The following is a 20,943-nucleotide window of genomic DNA, read 5'->3' as shown; positions in this document are numbered from 1 at the left end:
TTTATCTTTCACAATTTGTCATTTGACTCGTTGATGGTTCGACATTATTTCATTATCATGGGCATCTTTATGCAGTCAGAAACATCTTGGGAGACCCATTATAACTACTTCACACAATACCTATCCTACTTTTCTTTAAACTCATTTACTAATGAAGATTTTACAACCACCTCTGACAACCATTCCACCCATTCTACACCTCCAAACAAAAAATATATTTCGAATAAGCTTACTAACCGCACTCATAGAATTTTCAGGTTAGGTAGCGAATTCTCACATACTACTATGTCCTGAAAGCTATCTTCAGTGTGAATACTATGAAACCTATTTAATAGCTTATAAGTTCGATCATATTCTAGATTTTGAAGCCGTCAGTCTCCTCACATTCCATTGTCCTGCCACAATTTTGGTTGTATGCCTGTGGATTCTCTCCACCAATTCAACCCAAGAGAATCCAGACAACCAGATCTTCATGTAGTATTCCAGATCTGGCCAGATAAAGCCTAATAAAAGTTCCTATTTTTCAGTGTGTTCTTCAACATCTACGTAATTTAATGCGCTGGTTTCGCAACCTTTGTAATATATTCTCTGAACTTCGACTCCCAGTCCACGGGGACTCCCAAATCCCTGAACTTCTCAATTTCCTTTAGTTCACTCCATCACTACAGCATATGATCTCTTCATCTCAAAGTGTATGATTTTAAACTAGGCAACTTTAAACTGTTCGCTACTTACCTTTGCCCACATTGCCCTTATATTGAAGTTATCTTGGATGGATCGCTGCATCATCATCATTGACTATTGCTTTTCCAGCTTTTCAGGACCGCACAAAAATTAATATTTTCCCTTAAATCATTTCTAAAATCGTTGATGAATGAATTAAAGAGCAGAAGACCAAGTAGTGAGTCTCACAACATTACTTGTCACCTGCCTTCTCTTTCACTCAACTCTGCATACAATTTTTGATATCTGTCCCTCTTATTAATTACCAATATCATAGCCATTCCGATTTGCTCCCGTTTAGGTAAAGCTTTCCATGGAGTCCTGCAATATCAGTGATTAGCCATTTTCTTTATCCAACTCAATTGTCACTTTAGTATAAAAAGTTGGCATAATACTAAAGCAAGACGCCCTTCACAAAAATATCTTAATCATATAAAGTACGAAATTCAGTCTTTTCCGAACTTTTCCATTACTATAACTACTTATCCTGATATGGTCTTCTTCTTCTTCTTTGTCTATTATCTCTTATGCTTTTAAGAGTCGAGACTTTTCCAAAGAGATTTCCATGCCGTAATGTCCAAGGTTTGTTGTTTTGCTTCTTTCCAGTTAATTCCCTTCTTTTCCAATTTTACTTTAATTTCTTTTGCCAACCTTTCCTGGGTCTCCCTATGTTTCGTTTTCCTATTTTCTGGCTTTACAGTTTTAGTATACAGTTTTTGCTATTCTTCCTTCTTCCATTCGATTAAGATGTCAAACCATCTCATTTGGGCTTGGGTTATGAATTGATTCAGAGGTGCAACGTGACGGCTGTCTCTTATGGTTTGATTTCTTATTCGGTCTAGTCTTGTTTTTCGTGCTACTTTCCTGAGATATTTCATTTCAATCGCTTGTAGTTTATTTGTGTTTCCTGTTGTTAAACACCAAGACCCACAACTGTATGTTAATTTTGGTAGAAACACTGAACGGTACACTGCCATTTTGGTATTCTGGGTGACTTCTTTCTTATCTAGGAGTGGGCCTTTCATTGTATAGAATAGCTTTGTTCCCCCTGTTATCCTGTTGTTAATTTCTGTGTCTAGTCTAACATCTTCTTGTATATATGATCCCAAGTACTTAAAGGAGTGGACTTGTTCCAGTTGATGATTCTCTAGTTTTATTATGTGTCTTTGTTGGTTTCTAGATAAGATCATTGTTTTATTTATATTTATGGTCATATTCCTTTTCTTTGTTTCTTCATACAAAAATGTTGATATTGTACTTCAAGTCTTTCAGCTGTATTTACTTGGATCACTACATCATCTGCAAAAGCCATGTGTGAAATCCTGGTTTCTTTCAGTTTCCTGTATCCTAAAAATTCCTAGGTGGAATTTTTTTGTTTTTGTTTGGCATGCCTTTAAAATTTCATTCATTACTATGATGAAGAGAAGAGGGCTGAGGATACTGCCTTGCCTCACTCCTACATTTGTTTCAAATTCTTTTGATCTATTATTACGGGTTCTTCCATAATTTCTATTATGTTTATAGACGCTATTAAGTTATCTTGTATCTTGTTTTTCTTTAATGTTTACTATATTAAGTATCTGGGAACTCAGTCAAAGGCCTTTTCAAAATCTATAAAACATGAGTGTAGTTCTTTTCCATATTCTAATGTTTTTTCTGATATTTGTCTAAGACTGAAGATAAGATCCTGCGTGCTTCTATTTTTTCGAAAGCCATATTGCATTTCATCCAGTGTATCCTCTATTTGATTCCTAAGCCTTGCTTCTAAAATACGTGCATATAATTTTCCTGGAACGCTTAAAAGCGAAATTCCTCTATAGTTTACATATTTGCGGTTGTCTCCTTTCTTAAATATAGGGATTATTATAGCTACTTCCCAGTCTTTGGGAATAATTTTCTTTTTCCATACAACATTGCATAGGTGTAAATGAAATTTTATTGCTTTCGTTCCTAAATTATTTACCATTTCTGGTGTTATTTGGTCATGGCCTTCTGAATTGCCCAGTTTTATTTTATTTATTGCTTCTAACAGCTCATTTGCATGAATTTCTTCACTCTGATCTTCTATTTTGCTTGTGTGTCTTGCTCTTAGAATTCTATTTTTTCCATGTCTTTCATCTTCCAATAATTCTTGAAAGTACCGTTTCCATCTTTCCATGATGTCTTCGAAATTTGTGAGTAACTTTCCATTCTTATTTTTGATAAACTTTATGGGGCATTCTTTCTCTGACCTCATTCTTCTTAAAACATTATAGAAGAGTTTTTGGTTTCCTTTAAAATTTTGTTCTAAAGTATGTCCGAAGTCTTCCCTGCATTTTCTTTTCTCTTCTTTCACTAAGGTTTTAACTTTATTTCTTTGGTTGTTGTATAGTTCTCTATCAACCTGCAGCTTTGATGTTATATATCTCCTCCATAATTGCTTTTTCTTTTTAATTTCTTCTTTTAGTTCTTCAGTCCACCTGGGTTTTTTATGTTTCTTCTGTTTATTATTTAATGATACACCACAAATTTCTTTGCTTGTTTCTAGAAGTGTTTTGAACCTGTGGAAGTGTTTTGAAGATGTAGAAAACCTATGGTTTTCTACATCTTGGTCTTCATATATCTCTTTTTCTACTTCTTTCATCTTCTCTTCAATTTTACTTTTATACTCAATGGCGTTTCACTTTCTTTAGTTTGTAGTTCTTTATCTCAACATTTATTTCCTTGCTACTTTTTCTACATCAGGGGTTCCCAACCCTATGCCCGCGGGCACCATGGCGCCTGTCGACCAATTTGTGTGTGCCCGCCGCTGTTCAACCGTATGCCATATAGTTTGAAATAATCACGCAACAATTCATGACATGCTATATGACGCATGCGTTAATGACACATGACGAGTATTAAACGCATACAATGTAAAGTAGACCCGCATTCGAAGTTGTTCATTCCAGTTTAAGAACTGGAATATCATCATATTCTCCTAATTATAAAGCACTGGCCAATGAAATGCAATGCCAAAGATCACACTAACTTACATATATATATTTAAATTTTTATATAATGTAAACTTTTAAGTAATAAAACATTTAATTATAATGTACTCTTTGTATATATTCATTTAACAAACGAATTCAAAAAATTTGCTTGAAAAAATAGATGGTGCCCGTCGCCCTATCGGTATTTTAGAATGTGCTCTAGGAAACAAAAAGGTTGGGAACCTCTGTTCTACATTTTTCATCTTTCATTTTATGGATTGTTTCCAATACTAATAAGTGGTGGTCACTGTCTATTTCAGGACCTCTATAGACCCTTGCATTTATTGTATTTACTTCCAGTACGATCTGCTTATGATGGCGTAGTCGATTATAGATTTTTCTTTTCTACTGTGATCTTCCCTGGTAAACTTATGAACTTCTTTATGCTTGAACATAGTATGGCCATTACTAAATTATTTGTAAGGCAAAGATTTATTATTCTTTTTCCATTATTATTCCGGGTTATTTCTCCTTGTGATCCCAACACTTGTTTCGTTTCCTCATCTACTTGATTCCCTACCCAGCCATTAAGGTTTCGTAGTAATATGATATGCCCTTGAACTTCTTCAATTGTTTTTTGTAAGAGTTCGAGGAATTCATCTTTAATTTCTTTATTAGCATTGTCGTTTGGATAATATGCAACAATTACAGTGAATACTTGGTTGTCTGATTTAAATTCTACAGTGATTGTCAACAAACCTTTCGTTTATTAGTTGCCATTTAATAATATATTCTTTGAGATCTGGTTTAATTATGCAAGCTACCCCTTGTTTTCCCCATTCTCTTGGGTTTACCCTTGAATAGAAAAGTATATACCCATCTTTCATTTTCTGGCAACTTTAACCTTTCTTTTTTGTTTCTGTGACTGCTAGCAGATCCAATCTTGATTTTTTAAATTCATCTATTAATTCGCTTTCTTTTTCATGTAGACTTTTAACGTTCCATGTTCCGTATCTCATGTACCTTTTTCCTCGCTTTGTCGTTGACCATTTAGGCAGTTCGGCTATCTCTTTGTTGTTTCTTTTAATCGGTGAAATTTTAAGGTGTGCAGGGGATTAGCCTTCAGCACCCGAGTCTGGTAGTGGGCTGCTACCTTCGAGGCCCCCAAACCAGCCTATGAGGGAAGCTATCCTGTTGGTCTGCAGAAGGTATTTTATTTCCCTCTTACCCTTCATAGTAAACTATGACAAGCATTCCCAGATCCGCCATCAGGGAACGCGCCCAATTGTGGTTATAGGTGTCCCGACACGGGTCTGATATGGTCATTAGCCTATAATTTAAAACTGCTGTCTTAGAGCCTACTTTCTGCAATGGAATTATTTCCACGGCACCATAACTCTTTCCCCTCTCATGGTAACTTTCGAGAACTAAGGCTCAAATGAAACAGCTCAGAGGAGGTATAAATACCCTGGCATTCTCGTAATACACAGGCTGATAATTCTAGTAATACACATGCCTGCATTAAGGTCCTGCAATATACACATACCTGCCACTGAATAAAAAACTTTTATTATCCCAAATCATTTACAGCTGCACCAGAGGAAGGCTTTAGAAGCCTTGATTGGGAAAAATAAACATAAATGGAGAAAGGCTGCATCATCTGAAATTTTCAGATGATATTGTCCTAATAGCAGATAATCTTGATGATCTGAAAGAAAGGCTCAATCAGCTAAATGAAGCCTCCAGAGTAATAGGATTAAAAATAAATAGAGAAAAATCAAAAATAATGATGAATAAATACACAAACCATAGAACTGTCAAAGTTGAAAACCACGAAATAGAACAAGTGATATGCAATCATATGTATATTTGGGCCAATTGTTATCCTTTGAGGATTGCCAAAGAAAAGTGATTGAACAAAGAATTCACCTTGGATGGATTGCTTATGGGAAAATGAGAGACATATTCAGAAGTAACATCCCTATCAGTCTAAAAAGGAAAGCTTTCGAGCAGTGCATACTTCCTGTCCTAACATACGGAGGAGAAACATGCACTTTAACAGAAGCCCTAAAAAAGAGCTGAAAACAACACAACATCACATGGAAAGAAGTATGCTAAAAATAACATTAAGAGATAGGAAGACAAATACCTGGATAATATCTCAAACAGGTGTCATGAATATTGTAAAATACATTAAGCAGGCTAAGTGGAGAAGGGCTGGCCATATTGCCAGATGCAGTGACGGGAGATGGACTAGAAAAACAACAGAGTGGAGACCAATGGATGGAACAGAACAAAGAGGAAGACCGAGAAGAAGTTGAAGAGATGAACTAGAACAAATTGCAGGAGTGAGATGAATGGGAGAGGCAGAAAACCGAGTGGTCTGGAAAATCATGGGGGAGACTTTCGTCCAGCAGTGGGCGGAACCAAAAGTTGAAGAAGAAGAAGAATTAATATTGTGTTAGACCACCTTTAGCCCAAATTACGGCACACATGCGGTATGTCATAGATTCCATAAGGTGTTCGATTACATCTACACCTACAACATAACAGACGCACACTAGACAGTCCCTTTCTAGTGACAGAAGAGAGCATTATTCCCGGACCTGCTTTCAGCGATTTCTTACCATCCAGGCGAGATGGTGGGAAATTGCTGTCATGCTAGCTAAACCACTGTTAAGTACTTCTTGTGCGATAGACTAGCATTGTTCTTAAAACAACCATCACTGCTCAATAAAAAGTCAACATTGCAGGAAGGATATGATAGCCAACAATGTTCCAGCATCCCTTGGAGGACACCCGACTTTCCAGCAATAACAAGGGATCCTTTACGTACCAACAGAATATGCTCACACCATGATACCACCGACAGAACGCTGAGTTATCTCGATGAACTATACGGAGGATAATTAAAGAGGATCAGTATTGGCAATCACATGCCTATATGTAAAATAAAAGTTTCTAATTTAGTGGCCGGTACATGTTATTAAATTCTCATTGAGCAGTGATGATCCATGTCTCAGCACCATATGGCTTGACTAATGGTTTTGTACAGATGAATTTTGGTATTTGTGGGAATGATATTGGATTTCTAGACATTCGTTATACTTTAATGGAATTTGAAGAACTTTGTTCTTTCTTTTGGAGATTGAGGGTGTAGTTCAATCTCCACTGGAAGATAATCAGAGATTCGCTGGCCCAAGACTATCACATGGCATCCGGTGGAGAGAGAGAGAGAGCGACTGACAAGTATCGTCATTTCTTGGTCCCTAACCCTAACACTGTGTTGATTGTCTAAAAATAGTGCGTGATCTAAGGTCGAATTTCTAGAGTTTTCGGGTCGAATACTCACTTTCCCGTGCAGGATAGCGACTAATTCGGAAACTGATCGAAAAAAAGACTTGGTTTAAGTTCCTCCAGTAGGCGACCTGAATTGAACTTACCACGCTCTTTTTTTCGGGCACCGTGGACGACACACGCCACTTCCACTGAGCGATATTGGCACTTTTCAGTTACATAATAATAATAATAATAATAATAATAATAATAATAATAATAATAATAATAATAATAACAACCAACAGTATAAACGAAACAAATCAGCTCCTAGACAGCACAGCATATATCATTATAGTGAAGCTTTGTTGCAAACCACAAAAGCAAATGCCAAGGATGAAGCAATCTGCATCATGGAAAATCCGGTTAGAACGAAAAATCAACAAATTTTTAGCTTATCTGAGCAACTTAAAGAATCTTAAAGAAGGATGGCTGATAAATAATAGCATCAAAACCAAACTGATAAACACATATAATTTGACCAACAAAACAATTTCTGAAGTTACCGAAGAGTTAAAACAATCTTGATAGAGAATGCACAGAAAGTTAAAAGATATGCAGCAAGAATAAATCAATATGTGCAAAATATGCAATTTCGACTGAACCAACATCAATTCTTTCAGTTGCTCCAGAAAAGTGCAAATACAAACAATCATTCACCAGAAAAAGAAGAAACACTCAAAATTTGGAAGTCAATCTGGGATAATCCTATTGAAACAAAAACAAATTCAAAATGTCATAATCACTAAAGAAATGGTTCGTGCACGAGCTAGAAAATTAAAAAACTATAGTGTACCTGGCAAAGACGAAATACATGGATCGAATGTCTATATGACTGAATGGCAGAACAATTGAATTATTTGTTGCACTCAGGTTCCGTGGAAGACTGCCTGAAATTTGTGCATATTTTTCTCTTCGTGAAAGATAAGGAAAATGGTTCGGATTCAAGTAACTGTCATCCAATAACATGCCTACCAACTATGCTTAAGTTGTTCACTGCAATCATAGCAAATTCTATATATCACTAGTTATCAAATAATCAGATTTATTCGATTGAACAAAAAGGCAATTTTCTAAAATCCAGATCCTTATTAATAAAATGATCCTGAGAATCACAAACAGAAGAAAAACTAATTTAAACGTTTCATGCATAGACTATAAGAAAGCATCCGAATCCCTCCCACACTCCTGGATCCTAAAATCACTACAAATATTTGGAATTAGAAAATATATGTTCCTTTCTGGCTGCTGTTATGAAATGATGGAAAACAATTTTAATAGTCAATAATGAACGAATCGGAGACATTAGCATTAAACTTGGAATTTTCCAATGTGATTCCTTCTTGATTTCGTTGATACCTTCGTCTTGATTTTGAAAAAAAAAAAACTTGGGTACGAAATTCCTAAATATAATATATTAAAATTTCTCATTACTCATTACATTCGTATTCGGATATCAAAATGAAATTTGGTTTAGATAAATGCGCAAATTTATTTATTAAACGAGGAAAAATTAACGGCACTAGTCATTTTAATTTTGATCAAGAGAAATATATAAAAGAATTTTCAGCTGACGAACACAATAAATATCTAGGAATATTAGAAGCCAGTGATATTCTCCACTGGAAAGTTAAACAACAGGCAGCAGCAGAATACACCAAAATAGTTAGAAATATTCTGAAAACAAAACTAAATGGCTTAAAAACAATTAGAGCAATAAACTCTTGGGCTATACCTGTGATCCGATACACAACTGGCATAACAGATTGGACAAAGAAGACCCGAACAACTTGGATCGCAAAACTAGAAAATTAATGACTATGCATCATGCATTACATACACTAAGTGATGTTGACCGGTTGTACCAAACAAGGAGATCTTGGTAGGTACAACCTACCGGGGATCGGGGTCTGCTGCAAGTGAGATAAACCGTGGAAGAGGAAGAAATTAGTTTAATAAGTTACCCGACAATAGCTCTGAGTAAATGCTTCAATCAATTACACAAGAGGGATCTTCTACAAGCAACAGGAAACAAATCTGATTGCAAAAAGAAACAGCAAAATAAATGATATGCGCGGTGAAAAATTAACCCTTGCATGGCCAATTTCTTCGAGATAATGAGAAAGAAAATTGACGTGAACAAGACTTGGCAATGACCACGATATGGGTATATTAAAAAAGAAATGGAAGGATTTATTCTAGCAGCTCAATAACAGGCATTACAAACTAATGCAATCAGCAAAAATTGTGAACTTAAATAATAACGGAAAATGCAGATTATGCGATCAGAAAGATGAGACTGTAGAACATCTAATCGTTGCTTGCAGCAAGATAGCTCAAACTAATTATAAATATCGTCATGATCAAGTGGCCAAAATAATCCATTGGTATTTATGCTAAAAATATGGCTTTCCTATTTCTATTAACTGGTGGCAGCATAAAATAGAGACAGTATTGGAAAACGAAACAGCAAAAATTCTCTAGGACTTTAGAATACAAACTGACGGTATTTGGAACACAATAGACGTGACATCCCAATTATCGAACATCGACAGGACTGGATTTTGATATCGCTGTATCCAGTGGTAGCAACATTAACAACAGAGAACTGGGGGGAAAATATTAAATATTGAGATCTGGCAATCGAAGTTGGTAGGCTGTGGCTTAAACACACCAAATTCCTCCCAATACTTATCGGTGCACTTGGTGTAATTTCAAAGAAGCTATCCAAATATTTACAAGAAGTGAACCTCAACGAATAGGATCTACGAAATGTGGCATTACTTGGAACACTCCATATTTTACAACGCTACTTGACAGCAGTGGCGGCCAGTGAAAATTTTAAGTGGGGTGCTGCATACACAAAATAAGAAAAATAATTCATTTTTTCCTAATCAGCAACCAATCAGCTATCAAATCAGCTAACGCCTTTTTATTCCCGTATACGGGAGTAGGCGAGGCCATTTAGCCCTATCTAACTTTTTGGAGACTGAGTGGTACCAATCAGAGATAGATGGCCCTATCTCCACTGGTACCAATCAGAGATAGATGGCCCAATGCTATCACTAATTAAGCGGTACACAGTGAAGAGAGACGGCTCAAATGTGCTGCCATCTCGTGGTCCCTAACCCTAACACAATATATTTAATGTCTGAAATAATGTGGGTTCTACGGTCGATTTTCTTGCGTTTACAGGACGAAAAACCCGAGTTTCCGGGAGGAAAAACCTGCTTGCCCGTGCCAGAGATCGACTAACTCGGGAACCGGTCGAAAAAAGGCTTAGAAAAATTTCCTCTAGTCGCCGACTAGACTCGAAACCAAGTCTTCCTTCGTGCGGCCAAGCGCGGTGGTGTGCAAACGCCACATCCACTGAGCTACACAGGCTCCTGTCAGCAACCAACTTATTAATAAATAAATTTACATATTAAAAATATTGCGTTATTAAAAATATTTCACCCTCACCACGAACACACATCAATAATAAGTTTCGTATCTCACAGAAATAACGCGCGTAAGCATACAACTTATCTGTAGCGACACTGCTCTACGAGCAGTGTCGGATTCACTTGTTATGTGCAGTGACAAGTGCAAACGAATATCGGCGAGTCTAGCTGCAATTGGCCGAACGTGATAATTCCGACACTGTGTTAGATCCCAGTGCATTTGTTTCGTAATCTAAAGCATTAATCAAACAATTCCAATAATCAACTATTTAATCAATGTCGAAACATAAGCTGTAGCCTTTTAACATGTTGTATTGCATTTATATAATGTTGTAAGCATTGTTATTATTTATAAACACAAACAAAATTTAATTTTTTCATTTTTTCCTTGGGGGTGATGCAGTGCCGCAGTGCTTATGTACAAGCCGCCACTCCTTGACAGACTATACTTAGGATAAAGAGCCAAGAGGATATTTTTTTCCAGCAGCATAAATTAAGTTAAGGGGATAATAAATCCCTCATTATATTAAAGCCCAATACGACTTTAAAATAATGAGGGATTTATTATCCCCTTAACTTAATTACATTATACTTAGATTCTATTAGAGTTAATAATAATAATAATAAGAGCCTGTGTAGCTCAGTGGATGTGGCGTTTGCACACCACCGCACTTGGCCGCACGAAGGAAGTCTTGGTTTCGAGTCTAGTCGGCGACTAGAGGAAATTTTTCTAAGCCTTTTTTCGACCGGTTCCCGAGTTAGTCGATCTCTAGCACGGGCAAGCAGGTTTTTCCTCCCGGAAACTCGGGTTTTTCGTCCTGTAAACTCAAGAAAATCGACCGTAGAACCCACATTATTTCAGACATTAAATATATTGTGTTAGGGTTAGGCACCACGAGATGGCGGCACATTTGAGCCGTCTCTCTTCACTGCGTACCGCTTAATTAGTGATAGCCTTGGGCCATCTGTCTCTGATTGGGTACCAGTGGAGATTGAACTGCCCACTCAGTCTCCAAAAGTTAGATAGGGCTAAATTGCCTCGCCTACTCCCGTATATACGGGAATAAAAAGGCGTTAGCTGATTTTTTTTTTTTTTTTTTACTTAGATTCTTGGGCAGAATCTGAATTGCTCTGTATCACCAGTCGAATTATTGTTTGAATGATATCTTGTTTTGACTGTGTAATAATCTTCTTCTGCAGCTTCTCCCACTTAAGTGGGGTCACTGTTGATGATGAGTTTCCTCCACATCCTCCTGTGTTGGGCTGTCACCACATCCAAGTTCTTCATCCTCAAGTCCTCTTCTACCAGCTCCCTCCGTCTCTTCTTTGGCCGCCCACGCTTTCTCCTTCCTTGTACATCCATCTGCATGATCCTTCTTCCCACATATTCGTCCTCCCTCCTCATCACATGATCAAACCATCTCAACCTCGCCTCCTGTATCTTCGCTCCTAAGTTTGTAACTTTCACTGTTCCCCTCACATAGTAATTTCTCAGACGATCCTTTCTGGTCACACCACACATCCACTTAAGCATTCTCATCTCTGCTACTTCCATCCTGCTGATGTTATTTTTTTGACTGTGTAATAATAATAATAATAATAATAATAATAATAATAATAATTGTCAGGTAAGCAAATTAACAATAATATGTTTGCCTGGTTAAACATAACCAATGTTTGTTATCCTGTCAATAGTTTCTGATTTAAGATGAATTTCTTTTCTCTGCAGTAACTTATTGTTTATTGAAGTTAAGCTGTTTTACAATGGAAATCGCTACTGATTACGTTGAGGCTATTTATAGCGCCTCGTGTCGGAGTTTATATGAATATGAAACCCTAGCGTTAAAGGATTATTTTATTTCATTTTGGTTATTTATGTTTATTTATTTTTATAAAACACTATTTATGTGAATTAGTTAATTTTGTTGTAGCACGGTGTTGCTATTTTAATGTGTGTTAGCATGAAAAAATTAATACATAGATAGTATCCGTGTAAAGAAGTATATTGTAAATATTGTTGTTAGAAATATAAAAGTTGTTTAATAGCCGCTATTACGCGATGAAAATAATTTAAGAGCGCACTTTTGTATTTGTCTTGTATCTATTTGGCCCAGTTTTAATGAAATCATACGTGACATTTATACGTACATCTATCCCGGTTTGGTGGAAGCATCCTTCGCTTTTATAAATTATTCACTAAAATACAAAGTTATTATTATAATTAATTCTTTGGAATTATTGTATAAATTATAGGGGCTAAAATTCCAACTCTTTCCATCATGAAATGCATGTTTTTTTTCTTCGCGAAACGAGTGGAGTTCGTACAGAATTTATCCATAATGTAAAGTTCATTCGCAAATCTTCACAAAATTGACGTAAATTCTTCATGAAATCCGCTCTGAAAAACTAACGATTTAAGTCTGAAAAACTAACGATTGTGGGAAGGGAGGGGGGTTAATCCTGATCATCTTATACTAAATGTCCAGTTTTAGGAAAATGGCAGATACAAATCTGGAGACGAAAATGAGTCATTTCGTGTGTAAGTTGTTATACCAGTATAATATGGGCACCCGCAGTAAGTTATTTACTGCAGGGACCATAATTCCAATCTTTGTTGTAATTAACCATGTTTTTGTGCAAGCAAATCATGTACAAATTTCAGTAATTTTCAAAATATCCTCTTTCGTTGAAAAAATAAACTTTTAAATAGTCTCTTTGATCAGACCTGTTTAATCACCTGTCAGATACCATTCTTTTACAAGTTTATACACGAAATTAGCAGTATATTAATATTTTTCTTGATAGAATTTAGCACCCAGTCCTAATAACTAAAGAAAGCTGAATGTGCTCGAAGTTTTTACTAGAAAGTGCATAAACTAAACAAAAAGATGTGGTTTCTAATTTTTTTTTTTCATAGTTATATAACATAACTATTTAACTTATTTGTAAATATTGTTTCATGTGGATTGATTCCATGTGACTGGGGATCTTCAAATGTTTGCTGATGATGCAAAGTTAGGTAGAATTATCAGGAACAGTGTGCTGATATTAATTCTTTACAAGAAGATTTGAATAGACTTTTAGCTTGAACAATGAGTGGGGGCTGCAGTTTTAATATTGATAAATGCAAGGTGTTACACTTTGGGATACAGAGATATAAGGCTACATACTGTGTTGGCGGAGCTGTGCTTTAAGAAGTGGATGACATTCAGGATCTTGGAGTATCGTAGACACAGATTGAAGTTCTGAGAGCACATCGCAAGTGTGGCAGACTTCGCATCATATTTTTGCTGTGATAAAAAGTACACTGGCATGTAGGGTCAGGCCACATATGGACTATTGTGCTCACATATGGTCACCTAGTTTTCATTGTGATGTTGACCATTAGAGAAGGTCCAAATATGAATGACCAAAATGATATCAGGACTCTGGAGTGTTGGGTATGAAGAGCATTTGAGGGAATGTTAATTACAGTGGTTGGTGGATAGAAGGAAAAGAGAAGATATGATAGAGACCTTCCAGCTGGGTAAAGGATTCTATCAGATTAATGCAGAAGGAATTATAAAAAGCGTGGACATCAAGAATGAGAGGCTATCCCTGGAAGCTGTATAAAGATGTGGTGAAGAAGGGTGTGAAGAGTGGATTTTTTATGTGGAGGGTTGCTAGTGAGTGCATTGTGAATGCAGGTAGTGGACCTCTCACAATGAGCCTGTTGACTACATGGAAGTTACTAAAATAATAATTACAAAATTTATTATAAAAGTTGAATAATAAAATTTATTATATCGCTTTTATTATTATTATTATTATGGTAAAAGCTGTATAATAAACTTTATTATAGGTTATGAACAGCTTTAAAAAATGTTTATCTAATTATTAACACTAAATTAAATTGGACAGCTACCACTAAAAATAGCTAATGTCGAAATTTTAGTATACATTTCATTATAATGATGTTAGTTCCACTGACAGCATAAGAGAGATTGTTGGAGGTGAGGAGTTATGATTTAAATGACCCATTTCAAGACAGGAACCACCTTCTCCTTTATCCTCCAAATCCAGCTCCATCTTAAATCAAAAGTGCTTCAAGAATTATGTTCATTATTACTATCAAACCTGATTAAATAAAAAGAAGGCTTTGTTTTTTTTTTTTGCATGCATACACACACTTTAACAAATCTTGATGGATTCAAAAGATTCCATCAGACCTGGATATCATGGGATGCCCATCCTAATTTCCACAGTGCCACACACACACATAGCTTTAAATTCAAGATGCTAAGAAATTATATACTTTGTTTAATCCTTTATGCAAGTGTAAACAAACAAAGTTTGCACCGGAAGTAACTTCAGGACTGTGCAACTCGTGCATAGAAGCTAATGACTTCACATCACTTGCCTTAGTATCCCATAAAGCAAAGCACATATACTTATGGACATGTATAATGCTATGCATTATGGGAAGGGCCACTAACCAGACCAGTTTCACTATATCAGTGAAGGGAAGTCTCTAAAAACTCAGGCAGTCCCCCAGATCACTCTAAACTCAGCAACTGCGAGCAACCTGAAGGATCGTTTTACTCAGTGGCAGTTTCACTCAATGACAGGCCCACTCTGTCATGGAGAGGAGCCCTCAGAGGTGGCACTGCCCAATGGCAAGGCTCATCCAGGAGCAAGGAATGTAATATACTCCCGGATATTTGTAGAATGGCACCTTATCTTTTGGGGATCCTAAAACTTGTTTGATGCTGGTGGTTGGTTTGAAGACCACTCTGATGTTGTAGGTTCTTAGTACTCTGGCTATTTGATAAGAAATTGACTTGATGAAAGGGATCACTACAGTAGAAATGTGCTGGGAACGTGATTCTTCTTCTCTGGGGTTGTCACCGTATAGATAATTTTTGATGATGTTTGGAGGATATCCATTTTGTGATAATATGTTGGCTATTAGTGAGAGTTCAGTCTGTGTATCCTCCTCTTCTGATATAAATTTTCTGGCTCTATATTTTAACATGTGGATAATGCTCAGTTTGTGTGTCTTGTGATGGTTTGAAGTATAATGAACATATCTTCCAGTATCTGTGGGCTTTTTATAAACTGGTAGGCTATAATGTAAGTTTGTTTGTAAATGGTCAGTATTAAATAAGTTTGTATTTTAACTCTGCAACTTCTCCACTTTCGTCAGTTGTGAGTGCATAAGCTTGGATGATATTTATATCAGCAGGATTTCCCTTAAGTTGTAATAGCATTATCCTTTCTGAAAATGGGATCTAATCTATTGCTGATTTATTGATATTGATTTCTTCATCTGCTATTACAGCTACACCATGTCGATGTTTATTCTCATCATTCCCAGAGTAATACATTATCACATCTTGTCAACACTTTCCAGATCCTGGCCATCTTGTATTGCAAATTCCCAAAATCCAGATGCCTAGTCTCCTCCTTTCTCTTGTGGCATTTCTTAATTTACCAGCTTCATATAGAGTTCTGACATTCCAAGTTGCGATTTTAAAATTTCTCCCAGAGATTCTTCGCACCACTGTCCCATTTAAGGGACACCGGAACTCAGGGCCAATTGTAAGAGTTTTTTCGCCAGTTGTTCTGGAGATAAGATAGAGCAGTACTTTCTCCATTTGCTTCCTGTTTTGCAGTAATACAGATGTACACAGTATTTAATTGCTGGCCTGGTTGTCCGAGTGGTTAGCATATCTGCTTTCCAGCCAAAAGGCTGCGGGTTTGAATCCTGCTGTGGGCATGAATGTTTGTGCTTGTCTGTGGAAATACTACTGGTGGTGGGTGGTAGATGGCGTTGGTGCAGTTTTGGTTAGTTCTAATTGGTGGATTGAGCGGTGGAGACAGAGAGCTGTAGAGCAGGTGCCCTTCCTCAATGGGTTCCTTAGACTCCCTGGAGGTGTCACATAATAGTAATGAGAAAGAGGAAGTTAGTATTATGAAGAAAAAGGCAGTGGCGGCTTGTCCATAAGGGCTGCATTGAATGCAGCTTCAGCATTAAGTATACTAGCCAGTACTACTCACTATTCTAGCGAGTAGTACTCGCTAGTATACTCAATGCTGGAGCTGCATTCAATGCAGTCCTTATGGACGAGCCACCACTGGTCAAAGGATATTCACATATCATTGTATGGGGAGTTGATCATTAGAGGTATGATTACAAATAAAGTGCACAAAACATACTTTCGTGGTGGAACAATGAAGCAAATAACTGATGCGTTGCAGAAAAGGAAAGACCAGGTATCAAAATTTATGGTAGCCATGGGCACAAATGACTTAGTTGGAGGGAAAAAGAATATTGATAGAGAATTGAGGAAGTTGTTGAAGCAGGTTAAAGAAGAATAGTGTTGTTGGGAAAGTTGTAGGCATGTTGCCCAGATATGACAACAGTGAATTGAGAAGGAGAGCAGAGATAATGAATTGTAAGATGGCTGAGTTGTGTGAGGCAAAGAGGATTTGTGAACCTGCAGAGTGAATTTGAAGGAAAGTTGGAATTGTTTAAAGCTGATGGATTACATTTGAATGGGTTTGGTGTTGGGCATTTGGAAAGTCTATTGTTTTCTGAGAAGACACAGAGCCCAAAAGTTAATGTGGTAAATTATCAGAGTCTACTTGTGAATCAGGATAGCACAAATAAACGGATTGTACAACAGGAGGAAGATAGATATGGAAATCAGAGTCAGGATCAGGGAAATGGGAGTGGTCAGACAAAAGAGAGGTGTGGTATAGCAGCTAGAATAGAGAATGTTGGTGCTGGTAGAATGGCCTCAAACACACACAGGGATTGTTATGTTTATACACAAATGTAAGGAGTATTCAAAACAAGAGAGCTGAGTTTGTTGTATTGATTGAGTCAGTACACCCAAAGATAATTGGGTGTACTGACTCAAAATAACTGATGAGGATGTGATGTCAGAAATAGAAATAGAAAGATAAAATGTGAAAAGAGTAAGGGGGAGTGCTGCTAAGGATTGCAGAGGACTTGTGTCTGCAAAGTGTGGAAGATGATTGCGCATACACAGATTTTGTGAAATAAACAGGTTAGTATATCTGACAGGATGCTGTTATATGCCATGGAATGCAGAGAATACCAATTGTGAAATGATTAGGCAAATTAATTGGGCATGTAAAAAGAAGGTGTTCCTGATGTGAGACTACATCATGGGAGGAGGAGGAGACAGTGTATGGAAACAAGGAGAGTGAGTTTGTGGAGAGATAAGTATCTTAAACAGCGTGTGATTGAAGCAACCAGTGGCTTTTAATGTTTTGGATTTGGTGATAACTTCACAAGATCTAGTTGTTAATGAGGTGTTGTACTGGTTGGTGAGAGTGATCATCATCATCATCATCATTTTTATTATTATTCAGGCCTCCATGGAGTCAAAAGACTCACCATGGGAGGTCCTTCCTAGAAAACACAAAGTCTATTATACCTCTCCTTGAACTCGCTGACCATTCATCCTCTCACCACTCTATCAGGCAATGCATTCCACAGTTCAACCACCCTCCATGCAAAGAAACCACTCCTCTTGCTCACAGCTTCCTTTCGTAACATCCAGAGATGGCCCCTTTGTCCTTGCTCCTTCCCCCTTGTTCAACCAAGTGAAAGAACTCCCCAGTGTCAACCCTGTAACTACCTCTCAACAGTTAAAAAATCTCAATCATATCACCTCTCCTTCAATCTAACAAGCTCTGCAGTCCACATTCCCTCAGCCAATCCTCATAACTAACATTGGACAGTCCCAAAACCATCTTTGTTATCCGCCTCAAATGTTTCTCTAATCAGCTACTAGAACTGAACTTATGACACTTTCTTTGGGTGGTTTGAACTGGGGGTGGCATATTCCACTTCCACTGACCTACACAAATGCAACACAATCATGAGGTACTTGTTTGAGAAGTGATGAAACAAGAAAAGGTTGCTGCCAAAAATGAATACATGTGGAAGTATAAAGCAGGTGATTATAGGAAGCTCTGTAGTCAGCTAGCATCAGTACATTGGGTAGATGAGCTGAACGGAAAAGATATTACAATGCATGGAGTATCTGACAAAATAAATGTATAACTGTATACCATGGGTTAAGAGTAAATAGAGTAGGAGTGAAATGGATGAACAGTGAAATCAAGCAAGCTGTGCTGGAATATAAAATTTATGGAGGAGGTACAGGACAGCTGGTGGTGATCCGATGTATGAAGAATATAAAATGCAGGCTAGAAAGGTGATGAGCATCGTAAAGAAAGAAAAGGTGCAGTATGAGAGGAGATTGGCTGTCAGGGCAAGGTTAAATCAAGGGAATTTTTCTACTATATGGCAAGCAAGAACTCTGCCATTGCCAGTCCCAAGCCTGGATAAGAAAGGAGGAGGGTTGTACTTGTGGCTAGCAACCATAATATGGAAAGAACATATTGCTACAGAAACCTCAACCATTGTTGGAAAACTGACACAAAACCAAGAGGGAGAAGTACCAGGGAAAAGAAGCAAGCCAGTGAAAGCTCCATTGGGGAAGCTGACAGGCAGAAAACTCCAAGAGAAAAACCTCTTTAGCCCAAAACGTTTAACTAAAATTGGATGCTGGAATATTAGGACTTTGTACGAAAGTGGAAAAGCTAACTTATAACCAGAGAAATGGAAAGATACAAAATAGAAATACTAGGTCTAAATGCGACAAGATGGAATGGTAGTGGAGAAATTCAGCTAACAAACAAACAAATGCATTTTATATTCTGGAAACCAGAATGAAGATGACACACATAGCAAAGGTGTTGCTTTTATGCTAACAACAGATGCTAGAAGAGCACTAATTGAATGGAAACCAGTTTCTGAAAGAATCATCAAAGCTAGATTTAAAACTAAATACAGAAATGTGACTATAATAAACATATATGGACCAACAAACAATGCAAAAACAGAAGAGAAAGAAGACTTCTATAACATGCTGCAAAAAGAAGTAGATGAAGTCAAAAGTAAAGATATGCTTTTAATTATAGGTGACATGAATGCAAAAGTAGGAAATAACGTAGGATATGAATGAATAATGGGAAAAGAAGGTTTAGGAAACTGTAATGAAAATGGGGAAATCATAAAAGACTTTTGCACTTTCAGTGATATGATCATAGGAAGAACCTTATTTAAACATAAAGACATCCATAAACAGACTTGGGTATCATCTGATAAGAAATCCAAAACCCAAATAGACCATATTTTAATAAGCAGACCTTGGAGAACCTCTTTGATGGATGTAAGAGTTTGGCGAGGTGCAGATGCCTTTACAGACCACTTATTATTGATTGCAAAAATAAAAATGAAACTAAGAAAAATATTTAAAGGCAAGAACCAAAGAATTAAATACAATATATCCAAACTGAAAAACAAGGATACAAAAGACAAATATAAAGTAACATTAAGGAATAAATGTGGAAGCCTTGTAGAACAACATAAGAAAATAGACATTGAAGAGAACTGGGAAAAAATAAAGAATATATTTAATAGTACCACCGAAGAAGTTCTGGGAAGGCAGAGTAGGAATCACAAACAATGGATCTCTGAAGAAACAATCAAATTATGTGAAGAAAGGGAAGCTTTATGGAATACATTTCTGCCAAGTACAGAAGAAAACAAAAGAAATAGGATAAATGAAAGATACAGGCTTAAAAACAGACAGGTAAAAAATAAGTGCAAGGAAAGATAAAAGAGTTTTCCTGGAGGAAATGTGTAAAGAGGCTGAAGAAGCAGCAAGTAAATTTGACTAAAAGAGGTTGTTTGAGATAACAAGCAAGCTAGCTGGGCAGAGTTTTAAAAGAGAAGGGCCTGTAAAAAATAAACAAGGAAAGTTACTCACAAATGAAGCAATATAGAAAAAAGATGGGTAGAACATTTCCAAGAAATTTTAAATGGAGAAATAGAAAACCTAGAACAAGAAACACCAGAAGAAGAAATACTTAAAATAAATACAGGAACTATAACTAAACTAGAAATAACTCATGCAGTAAAGAAAATAATAAAGCAGCTGGGAGTGACAATATACAGGCTGAACTACTTAAAGCAGATATAAACACTACTGTTGAAATGCTACACCTGCTATATAATCAAATATGGGAAAAGGAGGAATGGCCAGAAGACTGGAATATAGGATTCCTGGTTAAACTGACAAAAAAAGTGAGATATAACACTTTGTAAAAATTGGAGAGGGATTTCACTTCTAAATGTTATAAGTAAAATATTTACTAGAATTTTGCTAGAAAGAATGAAACAAGAAATTGAAACTAAACTGAGGAAAGAACAGGCTGGGTTCAGGCCAAACAGATCTTGTATTGATCAGATAATAACATTAAGAATAATTGTTGAACAGTCAATAGAGTGGCAGAGTAGCCTATATTTTGGGATTCATCGACTTCGAATGTGCATTTGATAGCATAGACAGAAAGACTATATGGAAGTTAATGAAGAACTATGGAATTCCTCAGAAAATCAT

General features: G+C 36.6%; 1 protein-coding gene across 1 annotated transcript in view; it reads left to right on the top strand.

Annotated features, from left to right (window-relative positions):
• Positions 1–12,372: 12,372 nt before the first annotated feature.
• Positions 12,373–20,943, top strand: part of LOC150103805 (sarcosine dehydrogenase, mitochondrial-like) — a 383,814-nt gene continuing 375,243 nt past the window's right edge. The window contains exon 1 of the mRNA XM_090397147.1: positions 12,373–12,995. The gene's annotated coding sequence lies outside the window, so the exon portion shown is untranslated. The remainder of the gene's footprint in view (positions 12,996–20,943) is intronic.

Source organism: Typopeltis vanoorti, chromosome 8 (genome assembly GCF_054136105.1).
Source record: "Typopeltis vanoorti isolate ZY-2024b chromosome 8, IOZ_Tvanoo_1.0, whole genome shotgun sequence".
NCBI lineage: Eukaryota > Metazoa > Arthropoda > Arachnida > Uropygi > Thelyphonidae > Typopeltis > Typopeltis vanoorti.
Note: the sequence above shows the minus strand (reverse complement) of the source record. Positions and strands in the feature narration are given on the sequence as shown.